Source organism: Ailuropoda melanoleuca, chromosome 19 (genome assembly GCF_002007445.2).
Source record: "Ailuropoda melanoleuca isolate Jingjing chromosome 19, ASM200744v2, whole genome shotgun sequence".
Taxonomy (NCBI): Eukaryota; Metazoa; Chordata; class Mammalia; order Carnivora; family Ursidae; genus Ailuropoda; species Ailuropoda melanoleuca.
This window is the reverse complement of record NC_048236.1, coordinates 17,035,613-17,054,216: the sequence shown is the minus strand read 5'-3', so window position 1 is coordinate 17,054,216 and position 18,604 is coordinate 17,035,613. Positions and strand designations below refer to the sequence as shown.

The 18,604-nt window shown below is 39.8% G+C and overlaps 1 non-coding gene across 1 annotated transcript; it reads left to right on the top strand.

Annotated features, from left to right (window-relative positions):
- The first annotated feature begins 13,542 nt into the window (after positions 1–13,542).
- On the top strand, positions 13,543–13,649 carry LOC117797187. Its single transcript, XR_004622105.1, has one exon. It is a non-coding gene; the product is annotated as a U6 spliceosomal RNA (small nuclear RNA).
- The last annotated feature ends 4,955 nt before the right edge of the window (positions 13,650–18,604 follow it).

Genomic DNA, 18,604 nt, shown 5'->3' with positions numbered 1-18,604 from the left:
TAGCTAATACCCACGTTACATTAATGTTCTCGTTTTACTCTGGTCACTAAGTCTTTTTGGATAGTACCTAAGAATCTTAACCTTATACAACAGAATTATTAGATTGTCTCAGTGGGTATTTCCCTCAAATAAGGGATCTAGGTGACAGCCAGATTTGATTTATTTATTTGATAAATATTTTTTGGCTGCCTACCATGTACCAAGAATTGTTGTATGTTATAAGTACTCGGGACCTAGCAATTTGAATTAAACAAAGTTCAGGCTTCCATGAAACTTATATTTAACATGTGATGTGTGTGTGATGTGCAGAAAATATCCACTTAAATAAATATGTAATATGTTCAGTGGGAATAAAGCAGGGTAAGGGGAAAGAAGGCTGGGATTGTGTTTGGGAGCTGGGAATGGAAATATTTTACAAAGGACGGTAGGAAGAGCTTCTCTGAGGAGGTAAGCTACATGCAGAGTCTGCATAAAGTGGGGGATGCGTGGATGCAGTTGCTTGTGAGCTGTCACCAGACAGTCTTCAATGTCAGAACTTTCAGGGTTTGCTTCAGTTGCAAAAAGCCTCTTTCTCAAGGGCACATCTTTCCTGCGGGTGGCCCACATCCAATGACTAATCAAGGTGGGGTATAGGAGCCCAAACAAGACCTGCCTGGGGCAATTTCAGTTTCAGAGTCTCCTCCTGGGCCAGTTGAGGATGTTGAGCCCACAAAGCTTCCTTTGGCCCCCTTTCCACAGCTGACGCCAAGAATATCCCCTCCTAAACATCCTATGTGCCCGAGTCTGTTTCAGAGAGGGCTTCCTGGAGAACCCAAAGTGGCAGGGAGTCATCCATGTGGTCATCTGAGGAAGAACATTTCCTTGCAGCAGCAACCGTAAGTGCAGAGGTCATCACACTCTTACCTATATGGTGATGACATGGCTATACAGGGAAGGGACAGAACAAATCTACTTGGCTTTGTGGGGCTATCCCAGAGGAACCTAGATGGGACAGAGATGGCCAAGGAAGGGATTAGGTAGCAACTTCTTTTGGGGGGGTAGTCAAAAACTTCACGGGGAGGAGGAAATAAAAAGGAGACACAGAAATGGAGGTGGCTTTGATTTTGAATTAAAATGTTAATCCAATAGGCTTCTTTGAGACTTCTGAGACTCTGAGGCCTGTGGTTTTCCCCACCAATGAATTGTTAGGTTTCTCCCCAATCTCAGGTATCTGCTGGATCATTTTCAAGCCCAAATCCCATGTCTCCATTCCCACTCTCTACAAACCTCCTTCTCCTCCTCTTCATTCTCTTCCTCCTTCCCTACCACTTCTCTTCCTCTTTGATTACAATCTTCTCACAAATCTCTATTTTTCACATCTGAGGTTTTCAGAGGGGAAGAAAATAGCTTTGTTTAACCTAGGACGCTAACCAGTCTCTTGGGGCTTCAAAAATACTGTTGTTATAAAGCGATTACAGAAGTTAACCGTAGAAAACAAACAATACTCCCTCAATCTCATACCCCCTGCACCCAAGACAAAATACAGCACGAGGCCTTGAAACAAGTTCAAGGAGAAGATGGTTAAAGAACCGAATTTTCTTTACCAAGGGAAATAATTCCCAAAATGTCTTCTCTTTATTCACATAAGACATAGGGAAAAGGTTTGCATGAAAATTAGACACAATTTGAATTTTATACGACTAAACAAAACCACACAGTATGTGTTCTGATTGTCAAAGCATTGATAACTTTTCTTTCTGCTTGTGTCTGTATCGGGGTGTGCAGCTCATAAACAAATAAACACCTTAGTTGTTTACTCAAGATGGCGTTAGCTTTTTGCAATTCCTTTTGAGGGAATACGTTTGAATTCTTGAATACTTAGAGCAGAATGAACTATGATCATCCATATGACTGGAATGAGCCACAAATGGGGTGGTGAGGTGGCACTTTCTGCTTTGAACTATTTTTGGTTCTTTGTTCCTCAGACAATTCTTTCCTTCCTGCTTACCTCTCACAAGCCCACCAGGATGGTGTAACACAACCTATTCAGGATTGATGATGGAAATGTAGGATTTCTTCAGATCAGAACAAGTCCTGGGGTCCATAGGAGTATTAGGGAAAACAATAGATGAAGAGTTGAACTTTATTTCCAGAACATTTTCATCACCCCCAGAAGAAATCCTGACCCATTAACAATTATTCCCCATTGTCCCTCCCCCAGTCCCTGACAACCATTTATCTATTTTCTGTCACTATGGATTTGCTTATCACCTACTATATATTTTAAATCTCTTTTAGCTTAATACTCTACTAACCTTTTAAAATCTTCTTTCTTTGCTCTAAGTAGTTTTTTAGTTTAATTTAAATGACAGTTTACTAAGCTGAAACTCTTCTAATTTAGGGAGGTTTAGTGAGGAACCATAGATTTGATTCCACAAATCCTTACACTGAAAGATACACAAGGCTTCATGTTTAGTTTTTCCCCTTTTATTGAATTTTTACATTTCCTTTTAATATAAATCCAATTCAAGGGTGCAGTATGCTAAAAAAAAGGGGGGGGAAGAAATGTGAGAAGCATATGGAGTAGGAGGAGGAAGAGGAGGAATATGACAGTATCGTAGAAGAAAAGAAATTATATTGAAGAAACTAAAGAAGAAACAGCCACTGACTAATTCTTAAAAAAAAACAAAACAAAACCTCCCACCACCCCAAGTCTGCAAACAAAAGGGATGAAAAAAGAGAACCAGATCGCACATGATGAAAAACATTTTTTAAGTTTCATAGTCTAGGATAAAGGCCCCAAGGCATGTTTGAAAGGAAGCCTCTATTTCCATGGTAAGCTTGAATTCCTTTCAATAAAGCATCTGATTTGGGGCGTGGATTTTAAGTGCTTTATTAGCTAAGGAAAGAAGATACAGCAATTTCGTCATTATGGGGAAAATAAGAACATCCTTTTACTCTCTTAGACTTTTAGAGATCAGAAACATCTTTTCACATGAGAACAAAAGACAAAGTATTTGATTAAAAGTGATATTATAAGCTTTTATTGTATAAAGGTAATTTGAGATTAACTAGGAACAGACTACCCAACACCAAGTGTACTAGAACAGCATGGAACAAAGATAAGTCTACTGCCTGTCTTTCCTGATTCCCAAGCTTAGGAAACTTTGTTGTGTATTATTTCTTCAAGGGAGATTGGCTGAAATTCTATACATTAAATCTAAGTAAAAAATAACGTTCCTGTCACTGGGGTGCCTGGGTGGCTCAGTCGTTAAGCGTCTGCCTTCAACCCAGTCATGATCCCAGAGTCCTGGGATCAAGCCCCGCATCAGGCTCCTCTTCTGGGAGCCTGCTTCTTCCTCTCCCACTTCCTCCCCCTGCTTGTGTTCCCTTTCTCACTGGCTGTCTCTCTCTGTGTCAAATAAATAAATAAATAAAATCTTAATAAAAAAATAACATTCCTGTCACAAACAATGGACGAGAAATATTGCTTCTAAAGGTTTTGGTGTTGTAAAAACAGTAAATTGAACGCTGGAAACAAACACAACATAGCATATTTTCCACACCTGCAGGCTTGACTGCCAGGAAGGGTTTAAATTAAAGGCCATAGCTTTAGACTAAAGGATATCAACTTCCAAATTCAGATGGGAATGAATAACATAAGAAAGGTAGAAAAAGCAATTATGGTAGATTTACAGAAGAACGATGGAAAGGCATGTATGGTGGATTAAAGATGGTGGCAAACTCTTTGCGATACTCCTTTTGTAGAATGATGGGATACATTGAATCCAGGCTCTTAGTGATTTCCTGGACCAATAGAGTTCAATGCCAATGACGCTGAGTGACTATCAAGGTTACGTCAGAAGTCTTGCAGCTTCTTTCTTCATCTCTTGGAATGCTTGTTCTCTGCATTAGAGGAAGAGGCTCTTCCTCTTCGGATACTGCTTCTTCAAAACCAGCGGCCACGCAGTGAGAAGAGCCGGCCATACTGAGAGACAGGATGTAGGTGCTTGAGTTAACAGCTCCAGCGCAGCTCTCAGCCAGAAGGAGCTGCTGGCGGTCTTGGGACGTCCCATCCGGCTGAGCTTTCAAATTATTGTCATTCAGACACTATCTGGACTGCAATCGTCTGAGGGTCTCTAAGGAGAACTACTCAATTAAGCCCTTCTTGAATTGCTGACACCTAACACTGTACACAAATAAATGGCTGTTTTGAGCCGCTAAATTTGGGGGGTAATTTATTATGCCGCAAGAGTTCACTAGAACTGTCCTGGTTTTGTTAGACTGCTCTAGCAACTCTGCCACATCAGGCTTTACATGATGAGGTTCTTGGATTGCCAAGAGCAGCAGAAGTCAGTTTGAAAACTTGCAAAAACAAGTCGTGGAATTAATGACGTAGTACTCTAACGCCAAAGTGAACTTTAAATGATTTTATTGCTAGGTGAAGTATCTCCTGAAGCCGCTATCTCCTATGTCTTCATTACATTTAACAGTAAAAAAAAAAAAAAAAATCTACATAATAATGCCCCTTATCTTCACTCTGTTCTTTATCCCAGTGATAGACGGAAAGAGTTGGTGCTCTACCCACTTGAACTTTGCTCCAGACCACCTGTTCTCTCCTTCTTCAGGGAAGGGCTGCCTTGATTCCAGCACTCCCAGGGCCTGCCAGGATTTGGGCAGCCTCTGCTCATGGTTAATTCGAGGGCAGACTGTCCTGAGCATGACCTGTGGCCTCACAACACTGTGTGTGACGACATGCTGATCTACTCAAAATGCTTTCTGACTTTCTTCCAGGCCGTCTACGCTGCCACTGACTCTTCCTCGTCCTCTGCATTGCTTAATCAGTGCTTACAGGATTTACTTAACTGCCATTAGCCCAAATGTTGGGAATGTGTTCCTGCCATATCAACTAGCCTTTGTCTATACTCTATATATCAAGTCTGAAATCCTATCAAGCTCGAAGCATATTGTAGTCCTTACTTCCATATAGCTCTGCACTGGTCTAGGACAGGAGATAAAATTCTCCACCAACCTATTTGAAATACTCAGTGGTATAAATGTCTCAGATTTTGTTTCACTCTTAAGTCACTCTTAATCCTGGGTTTTCCCAGGCATCTCAAAGTATGCACATATCACTTCTCCGTGATTTGAGATCATTATTAACCAGAAAAATACCATGTTGTTATGGTAGCCTTAGATCAGAGGTATGTTGGGTCCACGGGAGTTAATAGGAGCCAGTTGGGTATCATTTCTTTTTATAGATCTATTTTTTTTTAGAGCAGAAGTTGCAAACTCAAAGCAAGTGGGGTATGATGGGGATAAAGGTGGGAGGTTAGGGGGTAGGGAGCTGTACCATGAGGTACAAGAGTGAAGACAGCCAGCTTTGGAAATGCATTTCATAGCAGCTTTATTTCATTCCCAAACAAAGCCTGACACCTCTGTTCCTTTTATTATTATTTGTTTTTATTTCATCACACTTGTTTTTTCCTTGTAGTTCTTCCAGTTGTTTGCTTTATAATGAAGTCTTAAGTTGAATGCCTTCAGCTTAAATCACGCTTTATATTAAACTTGTAAGTATCATTTTTTGCTTCCACCAAAGGATATACTCTTATCTCATTTTTTTTGCAAAATCTGTAAGAAAGTCTATGTTTCTTTTTTCCACCTTTGATGTAGGCATGAATGCAAAGACATATTTCTGTGTTCCAAGGAAATCAGCAGCGCAAGTATAAAGGATAAATGGCAGTTCACACTTGGTTTGTGTGTTAGAAAACAGAAAGTGGTGAATACGGGATTGAATTGGAGAAAGGAAGCAGCATCTAAAGGAGGCATTGCCACTCAGCTCCGGACGTGTCTTTTGGGAATGTCAGAAGATGGGCCAAGTTTGCCAGATCTTCTGCTTTATCATGAAAAGTTGGACATTTGAATAAAAATCTTCTGATTTCCAAGTATAGGCTACCAAGTCAATGTATAAACAAATGTGAGGGTCAAACAAAGCATAGTGCCAGCAACATATGGCTGGAGGGTCTTGGCTTAGTGCATGTACCTCTATCTGAATCCGGAAGGTTATGAGATAGAATTTTAGTTCCTGGCTTTTCTGCGTAATTATGATGCATAATGTAATTTTTCAGCCAACACTGAGTAATTATAACTGAGGACAATTTCCTAGAGATAGAATGAGACTCAAATAGGGAAGTGACATCCCCAGGACTCATGTGAAGCAAAGCCATGTGGCATATGCAGAGGAATAAATGTAAGGAGAAGGACCTGGACCCCAGGCTAAAAGACCACAGAGACTCCTCTCATCCACATTGGCCAAGGGTCTTTTCACCTGTTTCATAAGGAACTAAAATTTGATATAAAATCGGTTGTGATCTATTTCTCCCGGGCAATGAGGTATGTAGCAGGTATGTGGTAGGGGCGGAGCAGAGCTGGTGCCACCGAGATGTTGGTCAGGGACTGAACTTGCAGCATGAGCTGGAGCTGGGAGTGTATCAGTGAGAGACCTTCTGATGAAAGGTCTAATGTGGCCTTCCTTGAATTGAGTCCAGGGCAGTGTGTCATATTTCCTTTCCTGGAGCACAGGTGGACTTGGCTAAACTGGAAGATCCTCTCCTTTACCACATCCTGATCCTGAGTGGTAGAAATGCCAACACTTTGAAAGGACAGCCTACAGTTGAACATCATTTTCAAGGAGAGAACTGCCTTCCTGCCTTTGCTGGTTGGTGGACTAAGAGGCTTCTCCCGAAACTGTGGGTTGTAGATATATATGTGGTCTTGAATGTGTATCTATGGCTATTCCATGCAGCGATCCGTGAAACTCTCTGGGGACCTGACAGAGGTAAGGGATTCTGTTATTACACTACGGTGTTAGTTTTGAGGGCGTCTGTTAAGCACCCAACGCTGACGTAGTTCAGGCATCACTAAAATCCAGTTCGTTTTGTCCTGAGGAACCTTGGAATCTTGATGCATTTCTCTACCCTCTCCCCACCCCCCATTTCTATTTTCGAGTAAATTCTCAGCCAAAAAGGGGCCAAGCCTGATTGAGTCAAGTGTGGATGAATGGGTTGCAGTTCCGAGTAGGTTTCTTTGGGCAGAGAACTAGAATATGGCTTCTCATTGGATGCAAGAATTGATAACACCATGTGCCATCAAAAACTGCCAAAGAATACAAAGAAGAGGTGAATTAGAAAGATTGCTAAATCATGGAAGGAGCCGAGATGCCCTTCAACAGATGACTGGATTAAGAAGCTGTGGTCCATATATACAATGGAATATTACTCAGCTATCAGAAAGAACGAATTCTCAACATTTGCTGCAACATGGACGGCACTGGAGGAGATAATGCTAAGTGAAATAAGTCAAGCAGAGAAAGACAATTATCATATGATTTCTCTCATCTATGGAACATAAGAACTAGGATGATCGGTAGGGGAAGAAAGGGATAAAGAAAAGGGGGGTAATCAGAAGGGGGAATGAAACATGAGAGACTATGGACTATGAGAAACAAACTGAAGACTTCAGAGGGGAGGGGGTGGGGGAATGGGATAGACTGGTGATGGGTAGTAAGGAGGGCACGTATTGCATGGTGCACTGGGTGTTATACGCAACTAATGAAGCATCAAACTTTACATCAGAATCAGGGGATGTACTGTATGGTGATTAACATAATATAATAAAATAAAATTAATTAAAAAAAAAGAAGTATAAACTTCCAGTCACAAAATAAAAGTCGTGAAGATGAGAAGTACAACATAGGGAATATAGTGAGTAACACTGTAATAACATATGGTGACAGATAGTGACTACACTTAACTGTGGTGAGCACTGAGTAACGTATAATGGCTGAATCATTATATTGTATACATGAAACTAATATAACATGGTATGCCAATTATACTTCAATACAAAAATAATAAAGCAATGCATTCCAAAAAAAAAAAAAAAAAAAGAAAGATTGCTAAATCTGTGGCTGCAGTGGCAGGAAGTTAGAATTTGAGGATTAGAGATGAAGAAACAGAAATAATCCTGGATCCAATTAGGGTGTGATTAGGTGGAAGAATAAGAGTGATTCTGATCAATTGCTTAGAAGAGTGTGACAAAATCTGTGGTGGGCACCGCAGGAAATCTGCCGAAAAAACCTCCCTGGAACACTTTCCTGGAAAGTCAATTGTGTTTAATGATGGTTTACATTACATTACTTCTTACATTACAGAGGCAAATGCAAATTTTGCTTGAATTTTTAAGATAAAACCTAAGACTTCGAAGACAATTTATCCTTGCGTGCGCTGCTTTGGGCTATGCTCAAGCCATCGGGGGTGGGGTGCATCTTCTCTCTACTTTGCTATTATAAAGGATGCTTCAGCAGGAAAGTCTGAGAAGCGATGGGCAGGAACATCCAAGGGTGGTCTGGGCTTGCTCCAGTGGGTGGGAGGTGCATGGTCACGTGGATGGATCAGCTGACTCTGAAGGACGAGGAAGGAAAGAATCCGTGCCTGCATCAACTACTGAGTATCATCTTCAAAAGTGGTATTTTTTGAAGAGTGGGTTGCAATGGTTTAACAGGACATGAAACCATTTAGTGGGGTTGTTACTCGTGTTGAAAAAAGAGAAATAAATAGAAAAAAAAATCACATTTTTAGCATTATTTTGTGAAGATTTTGTTATATTTAGGTGAGTTCAATGGGTTATAATGTGGAATGTATTCACTGTGGGCTGTTAAAAAAATTAAGTCACTATTCTAAAATTTTTTTAGTTTATCTAGATGTTAGTAGGTCTTTCGTCAAAAAAAGTGTTCCTTGATTGAGTAAATTGGACCCTTGAAACAAATTTAAGGGCTTTTAAAAATTTTAATTAATTACTTTTTCAGAACAATAATTGTGCTACTGAAAATTGGAAACAATGAAGGTCTTTTTTTATTTTTAAGGGTTACTGCTTATCAGAGCAAGGAAACAAATGGAAATAAAAATGCCTTAGGAAAGCCCAGGAAGTCACAAGTTTCTAGCATCTTTACACATTTTTTTCAGATTAAAATAAAAATATGTATTTATGCATCTCCTATAGAATAAAAGAGTTGTGTTTTCAACAGGTATTTTTCTTTCTTTCTTTCCTTTTCTTTTCTTTTCTTTTCTTTTCTTTTTTTCTTTTCTTTTTTTCCAACAGGTAATTTTCTTAGTACACCTTGTGACTCCCCATCATATCTTAAATATTAGTGGTCCTGTTCCACAGACTTTTTCTGGGTCTTTGATTTTTCTTCTATTTCTAATAGTGATGCTTGCAGCATTACCTCCCAGCATCTGGCTTGGCTTTTAAGAAGGATTATGTAGAATTTTTTCCTTCCTGATTACCCTTCTTCTCAGTATCAAAGCCTAAAGATGCAATCAAAGCAGAACAGCAACAGCCTTTATTTCTCGGCGAGGACATTTGTACTTCTGAAGACAGAACACTGGTGCATACCAAGTCCCAGCTCCTCTGCTCGGATCAGGAACGTTCCTTCTGGACACTTTCTCTCATGCACATTCAAGAAAATCGTCAAAAAGTAATATTTAGGGCAAACCAGACATTCTGTAATAACATTGACCTAAAGAGGATGAATATAACACTTACAGTATACAGCCCTATTTAAGGATTTTTTTGAATTTTGTCAATAAGAAGTGTTGCTGATTCTTATGGACTGAATTGTGTCCTCCGCCCCCATTGCCCCCAAATTCACGTGTTGAATTCCTAACCTCCGATGTGACTGTATTTGGAGATGGGGCCTTAAAAAAGGTCAGTAAGGTTAGTGAGGTTGTGAGTGTGGGGCCCTAATCCTGGTCTTTATAAGGAGAAGGAGAGACAGCAGGGACCCTCAGACGCGGAGAAGCCATTTGAGGACACAGGGAGAGGATGGCGGCGCTCTGCAGGCCAAGGCAGGAGGTCTCAGAAAAATCAAACCTGCTGACACCTTGATCTCGGGTTCCCAGACTCCAGAACTGTGAGAAAATGTATTCCTCTAGTTGAAGGCACTCAAGTTGTGTCTTTTCTTATGGCAGCCCTAGCCAACTAATACATGAATTGTGTTTCCATTTTTGCTGTGAGTTCTAAAAAACTCAGAACCAAACGCAAAGTTCACGGAAACCATACTGTTATTTCTCATGGTTCACATGTTTTTAGTCTTTCTTTTTGTGACACAGACTTTTTCTATTTAAATTTTATTAGCTTATTATTTGTTTTCATTGTTTCCCACCTCAAAGTCTTTGCGGGGTACAAAGAAATAAATAACAATTTAAATGAATTCTTTGTGTTTATAGGTTCTTCTATTTCACAGGCTTACCTTCCCAGTATCCTGTGCTCGTCCCTTTTCGTTTTCTAGACCCTTTAATGTGGGAGTGCTGCAGGGCTCAGACTTAACTTTGTCCTGCGTAAACTGGCTCCCAGCAGGATCTCAGTCAGTCTCATGCCTTTATTTTTTTTAAAGATTTTATTTATTATTTATTTGACAGAGAGAGACAGACAGCGAGAGAGGGAACACAAGCAGGGGGAGTGGGAGAGGAAGAAGCAGGCTCCCAGCGGAGGACTCTGGGATCACGCCCTGAGCCGAAGGCAGACGCTTAACGACTGCGCCACCCAGGCGCCCCCAGTCTCATGCCTTTAAACACCAGCTATATATACATTTAGCCTAAACTTTCCCCCTGAACCCCTTACACAAATATCCAACTGTCTATTCAATATCTTCACTTGGACATCTAATAGGCATCTCATATTTAATTTGTCCAAAGCCAAGCCAAGCTCCAAATTCTTCCCACCCCTTCCTGTGGTGTTGATACACCATCTTGGTCTTCTCCATCTCAGCAAATACCAACTCCATCCTTCCAGTTGCCTAGACCTAAAACCTTGGAGTCAACCTTGACTTTCCTTTCATCTCCAATTTCCCATCTTACAGCAAGTCCTGTTGGCTTTTCCATCAAAATATTACCTAAACGGGGGACCATTTTTAACGCCTCCTTTACTACCAAAGTAAAAGCCACCATCACCTTACCTTCCAGTGATCTTTCTGCTTCCGTGTTTCCCTCTGGTAGTCTCCACAGCAGTTAGAGCATCCTATTAAAATGTAAGTCCGATCGGGTTACTTCTCTGCTCAAAAACTTCCAGGGGTTTTCCATCTCTTCCAGATTAAAAGGCAGTCGTGCCGAAAGGGCTGGTTTTACTTATCTTTCTGACATCAGGCTTTTTCCCCTGACTCCCCTGGTTACAGCCCACCGGCCTGCACATGTTGCTGCCTCTGCCTAGAGCACTCTTCTGCAGGATATCTGCAAGGCTCGCTCTCATCTCCAAGTCTCTTTATCACTTTATTAATCAAATATCACTTTATTAGAGAAGTTTACTCTGTAGTGTGCTGGTAAATGTTTAATAGCTGGCTCTCTGAGGAAAAAGAGGTGCTTATATTCACATTATCACAGAATTTTAAGTTTCATCTGCATTGTTGACATTTTATTCATCATTTTCTGAAGTTTAAGGTGACCGTCAACAAACAATAAACCGAGCCCTGATTGCCTGGTGTAAATATTCCCAGCATGGCCAATCCAGGCTCCTACAACGCTGTTATTTAAGGTGGTGTTGGGCATAGGCGAGCAGAAGCACTCCCCTACACAGCATTTCCACCGTACAGACGCCATAGACAGGAATGACCTCAAAAGTGTGGATAGTCGTAAAATGTACCAAAATAGTTAGGAAGTGATTCGTTTTAAATACTTATTACCTTTATTTTTATAAAATTCATTTAACCTTAAGTTGATAGAACTTAATTTTTAGTGATGACTGTTTTTCAACTGGCTTACAGAATTCCTGGAAACATAGTTGCTTTTATGAGCTGGCGAGAGTAGGGTCTGGTACCACATTGGCCATTTTGCTTATCGTCCTATTTCAAATGGCTGTCACCTTCTAGTCACTCTTTATCCCCCTTACCCTGCTCTATTTTTTCTCCATTTGCATTGAAGACACACACACACACACACACACACACACACACACACACACCCCTTTTTTCCCTGTCATTGGAATTTAGGTGAAGTAAAGCTAGGTAATTTGCTTATTTTGTTCACCTCTGCATCCCTGCTGCTTAGAACACGTCTTGCACATCCTTTAGGTGCTTCTTTTTTGAAAGAATGGATGAGTTTATTCTATTTTGTTCAAAACGGATATGAGCTTGTTACGGAAGAAGCTAACAGCTGGGGATCGGAGCAGCACTGTATGCAGTCGCTGCGCAACGATTACGCGCAGCTCGTCTGGTTCTCGCAGATTCCGTACGGGGAGGTGCTATTATCGTCACCACTCTACAGATGAGTCAGGGACACAGCTTTGCCCCATGACAGATAGCAGATAAAAAAAACACAGTCAGGAGTCTTGCTCTGACATTTTGGTTCCAGAAACAACACTATAAAAAAAGTGTTTTTTTGATTGTTGAAAATTTTAAAAATGTACAGAAGTAGATGGAATAGAATAATGAAACCCCAGTGTCCATCCTCCAACTATAACATTTATCAACTGCTGGACAATTTCTTTTCATCTATGCTCCTTTTCCTGGCTAGCATATTTTGAAGGAAACCAAACCATCATCTTTCTAATATTTCAACGTTTGTCTCTAAAAGATCAATACTAAACCACATTCTGGTTGGAAATTTGGTACTATCCACTTTTGGCCTAGTGTTTGTGGGTATTACTTAATGTTCTCTGAAACAAGGTTTCCTTATCTGCAAAAGGGATACTCAGATTTTTTTGAATATTAATTAAAACAATATATTTAAAACACTTTGTTGAACTGCAAAACATTATATAAAGGTTGGGTTTTCAACTCATATGTCATTACCCGCACTGTACTATTGACATAGTTAAAGGCTGTACATCAAAGCCTAGCATGGCCGGGTACAGACAAGCATGACCTGCTTTTTCCCAGCAATGTGGTTTCCCCAATAACATCATGCCTCATAAATACGCCGGAGTTCTTATAGCGAGTCAGCAGTTACATGGAACCTGTAAGTCCTTGCAAGACTGTAAAGCCTTAAGAGAAAACAATAGAGCATTACTTTTATATTGTGGTAAAGAGGAGCTGTTGAGCGTCATAAATATTTACAAGAATCCATCACAGCTTGCTTCCCAAATAGGAGTATGAGTGTTTCTCGATGTATGTAACGTTGTACAAGGGGGAAGGAGGGAATAAGGCAAGAGGACAAGATCCCTGTGGCACACCTTCGTGGATCCTCAATTGTGCTCTTGTCACAAATAATATAAAGCGTTCTTCTAAATAATAGTAACAATCATATCAACATACACTTACATAGTTCTTAATATGTGTCAGACACTGTTCTGAATGCTTAACTTGTATTGACTCATTTAATCCTCACAACTCTAGGAGGTAGGTGCAATTATTATCTCCACCTGGAAGATTGGTAAATGGTGGCACAAAGAGGTTAAGAAATTTGCCAACATCACACAGCTAGTAGTGGGGAAGCCATGATTTCAACCTAGGTGTCTGGTTTCGGAGTGTGTGCTTCTGCTCCTATGCTATCTGTCCTATCAAAAGAAAAAGGAGTGCTCACTTCGGCAGCACATACACTAAAATTGGAACGATACAGAGAAGATTAGCGTGGCCTCCGCACAAGAATGACTCTCAAATTCATGAAGCATTTCATATTTTTCTGTATTAATGCCACGTTCAGGGTATTTGTGGTAATAACGTCCTATGGTTTAAAAAAGCAATTATTAGACTTAGAAGATTTGGGTGAGAGGTCCTATGCTGTGGTTTCCTATATAAATAGGTTTGGGTAAATTAAAAAAAAAAAAAGGAAGAGAAAAAAAAGAAAAAGAAAAAGGAACCAATATAGCAATGGCTTCCAAACATCTAGGTATTCAAGTATGTCCTTTATAATTCTTAATTGTAAAAAAATATCCATGAACTCAACAGACTGTTCAGTGGTTCAAGTTTTGTTCTAAGACACACCCGAAAATAAATTCATATTTACTAAAATAAAAAGAAATACAGGTGACCCTTGAATGAGGCGAGGGTTAGGGGTACCAGCCTCCGTGCAGTTGAAAATCTGTATATTATTTTTGACTTCTCCAAATGTAGCTACTAATATCCTGCTGTTGACAGGAAGCCTTACAACAACATAACCAGTAAGTTAGCACGTATTTTGTAGAGTCTATGTACGATATACTGTATTCTTACAATAAGATAAGCTGGAGAAAATAAAATGTTATTGAGAAAGTCATGAGGAGGAGAAAATATATTTTTAGTACTATAAAAAAATCTGCATATAAGTGGGCCCATGCAGTTCAGACCTGTGTGTTCAAGGGTCAACTGTGTATTTATCTGTACTTCATTCCAGATGATCTCGTCTGTCATGATCTTGGAAACATTGGATTATGGAGTAAACTGTGCAGCAAAATTGAAACAAATTGATAATCAAGATGTCAAAAGTTGAACTCATGGCAAGTATGCTGTGTAGAGTTAGGCCTTCCTGACACATTGTCCTGCTGTCAGAGACATGGAGGTGAGAAGTGTGAAATCAGCTGCTTAGGGACTGAGGCTTAGAAAACAAAACAAAATCTAGGGATACATATCTATTAACAGTGGGGATTAGTCATGGGATTTCTCAGGAGTTCTTATTATTTCCTGACACTAGGAATACGCCCTGAATAACAATCCTTGTTCTCAAGTACCTCAAGGCCTCCTGGGCACGACAGATCTGTAGATACTTTAAAGCAATGTGATATGAAGTATGAGAGAAGTTTGCAAAAGAGAGTAAATTTACAGGGTAAGAAGTGTTCGTGTTCTGTCTGGGAGAATTGGAAGGGGCTTATTTATGACTTCTAGAAAAAATCTGGCTGAGAGAACAAGACTTCAAAGCTTGCAGAAGAGGGAGGGAGAAGAAGGAAGGGAGAAGTCTACCAGTGCCAGGCCCTTTTCAGTCCTGGGAAATACTTATTAGCCAATTGCATGGAGAAGAAAAACTGATGCTCAGGGATCTATGCCGATATGTGCAGAACATGTGTTCATGCTTAGTCTCTGTATCTCCATAGCTCAAACTCCCTTGATTTTTACACATAAGAACTGGAGTTGGAGCGAGATTTGTGTTTGCTTCAGGATTTGATCATGTCTGGGCATGTCTTATGAAGAAGTGACATGAGGCCTCCAAGATTCCCTGACGTTGAAGCTGTATAATATGATGTTTAGGAAATAGCATATTTGGAATACAGATCACTAGAAAGTAGAGAAATCTGCATATTATACTTCAGGGTTCTGGGTCTGGAGACCAGATTTAATTCTGGGTTCTATCTCTTGTCAACTATGTGATGTGGGGTAATTACGTTAATTTCTTGATGCCTTTGAATTTCGTCTGTAGAACTAGTGGCACCACCTGTTTTAGGGGGTGGTCATAAAGATTAAATTAGATCCTACATATCTAGAACACATTCTGGCAACGAGGAGCTTCATGGAAAATAGCTTGTTATGTGGGAAGAGAAAGTTCACAATATTGGTGAGAATAGGTTTGGTTTGAGAGTGGGCAGCCAGTGTTTTGGGGAAGGAATTATCCTCTAGTTTAGGCTCCTTGAATTCAGGTATAAATCTCAGGATAAGGGAGCACGAATGGAGAACAAGTGGAAATCAAAGGAGCAGAGATATCTAGAGTTCATGATGGCTACAGAAGTAGCTATGGAAGTTAAAGCTCTCTCGGGGTACACTAGGCCCCCTTAATACCAGGCATTCAGTGTAGACTTCAGTGGGCTGTAGCAGTGTGCATGCTTTTGTGTGGAACAGTAGAGACCTCTTCAGTAAACATTCTGGTTACTGAATTGGAAGTCAAGGGCAAGATGTTACTTCAGTAAGCTAGAATGGAAGAGTACAGCCAATAGAATATTCAGAAGAACACATTCTTAATTTTTTGGGTGGCTGGCTCAGTTTCCCACAGAGCATGCTGGGACAGAACCAGAAAAATCCTGATGCCTGATTACCATTGTGATTATTTTTTCCCCTTGGGCTGGCATGTTCTGGGAAACACAGTTTCCACTTAAGTAATAATGGAAGGGAAGGAACTAAGGAAATTTCTCCTAATAATAGAAATGGACAAGAAAGTGGCAAATCATATTCAGTATAGGCAAGGGTAATGGTCAGTATCCAGTAATGAATAATAGAATGTGTGATTTCAAGGTAAAGGATTCTGAGATATCAATTCAAATTCAAGGGTAGATTTTCATTTAATCACTCAATGTGTTATTTTAATACAAGTGGAATACTGGGTATTATTAGGAAAGTTGTTGTCATTATAAAAGAAAGCATAGTTTTCTTTTACTCAAAAAACCATGGTGTGTTTTTAGGCAACATACTCAAGGAAGACAATAGAGCTAAAAATAAATAAAGGTCACTGGTAGAAGGTAATAAAAATTAGGGAATGGAAAACTTCCAGGTAGAAGCAGGTTTGAAAGACTGGAGTCCGGTGTGGAAAAGGCCCAGAAGGAGATAGAATAAAAGTCTGTTGCACAATAAAGGGTGTGGATGGGGAGAGTGTGGACTTGGTCATTAAATCCCTAAATTCCAGCATTATTAGGTAATCATTACAACTTCAAAAAAGTTGATTTAGGACAATAAAGGGAAGATCTACCTTAAAAAATGCATAACGTACATATGGAATTCATCCTGAGCAGGCTGAAGACTTAAATACCAAATGTACAATTTGGAAGAGCAAGATAATTTGTAACAAATTTCACTAAACGTTTAGGCAGCTTGGGTGTTTTTCAAAGTTTTCGTTAACGCATGGGGACCGATTAATGTGGTCTCCACCTGTCCACAGACAGAACTGGGGTACTTGGTTGAAGGGTACTTTTTCCGTCTTTTGAGAGAATAGAAGTGGTTTGACATCTTATGGTATCATAAGGCAGTGGCTGCGTTAAAAATATAAACCCTGATATCAGACTTCCATTTTAGGACAACTTAGCGAATGCTGCCTATAATTCATGAGAACATTGTTGATACTTTGAATTACAACCATTAACAATATTAACAACAAGAGATATTTTTTTAAGGTAAAAATCACCATCTTATATAAAGCAAAGCACTCTATTCTTAGGCAAATCATAAGCCTCTTAGTCTGAGAGCAACTTGTTAAATAATTCTCAACTTGATATTTTAGTCTGAATAAACAGAGGGCTTCACATATCATTATTGCTCTAGTACGAACTTTATGTAATAGTAACAAAAAACCTGAGCCTAATTAGTCTCTTCCAGTAAAAGTATTTGAGAAATTTTCCATTGCCCAATACCTTCCCATAATGGAAAATACACTGCATGGGAGGTATGTGTAAATATTTGATTCGTGTTTTATTGATTTCAGTGTCACAACCTATCAATCATTAACACTTCAAAAAACATATACCTGGTTGGTTGTTTCCAAAGTGCATTCTTTCTCTGAAGGATTTTTAGACTCTTAGGTCCCTGGTGAACACCTAGTCTAATTTTTTAATGTCACAGGTGGTGAAAATGAGACCAAGAATGTTTAAGTGACTTTCACCGAGTCCTCCACCCAACCTCAGCTGGCTCCTACGGCCAAGATCTTCAGGCTCCCAACTCAGGTCTCTTCTTAAGATACTAAGGAGAATTACTGTTCACCTTTTGTTCTGAAAGCAGATGTATGGAAATTCAATGACATTGTCATAATTGTAGAGGTTCAAGTGAAGAATGTAGAAACTTGGAGGCACCGACATTTATTTCCAATGCTATTATAGGTGGTCACTTAATAAATTTAAATAATAGCCTCTATAGAAAGAATTGTGAGAATGGCAGCTTGCCATTTTACTACTATGAAGTGAGGTTTCCCAGCCTAGAGCCCAGCATAGGGTCTGCATGTAAAAGTGTTAGTTAAATCTGACTGGGCAACAATATGCTGGGGCCTGACCTCGTGGCAAAGTAACTTTTTTCCCTTCTCTGCTTGATGAAAGAGCTTCTACATATCAGTTTCCAAACCCCTGTTCTTTGGCTCATCATCATATTTTCAGTTTCTGAGGAGCAGAGACCATGTGGCATGATCGATCGGAGGCCAAGCTCCAAGGCGCTGCTGTGGGCGGAGAAGGTTGCATTGAGTTCGTGGGGCGTGTGGCCGGACTCGCAGCGTCACTTCCTTCAGAGACAGAAACTAATAACCGAGATCCACGTGGTGCTGCTATTGGTGGGGATGCTTTGGCTTAGTTCCTTAAATAAAATAACTTTGAAACTTCTAGTTTAGATCTTGGCCCTAGGTTTATTACCTGTCAATAAATAAAATATTAGTTAACTGAAATAGAAATTAGTTGCAGGAAGGAAAACTTACCATTTTTATTTCTTTTTATTTATTTATTTTTGGCCCAGAACCAATTCAGGGAAATGAAAATGTTTTAATTCTTGTTTTTATTTTTGTCATGCAAAATGGTAATAACCTCACTGGGTTCCATGATGATGGTAAGAGAAAGTACACATGTGCATATTTTATTTATATTGAAATGTAAGTGAAAATATTATGATCTAGACATATTTGAGAAGTCATATTGGAGAAGACAACTAGGTGCTTTGGAAATAGGCTGAGTAGAGAAGCAGTGCAGGGGAGTGTCAAATGCTCTATCT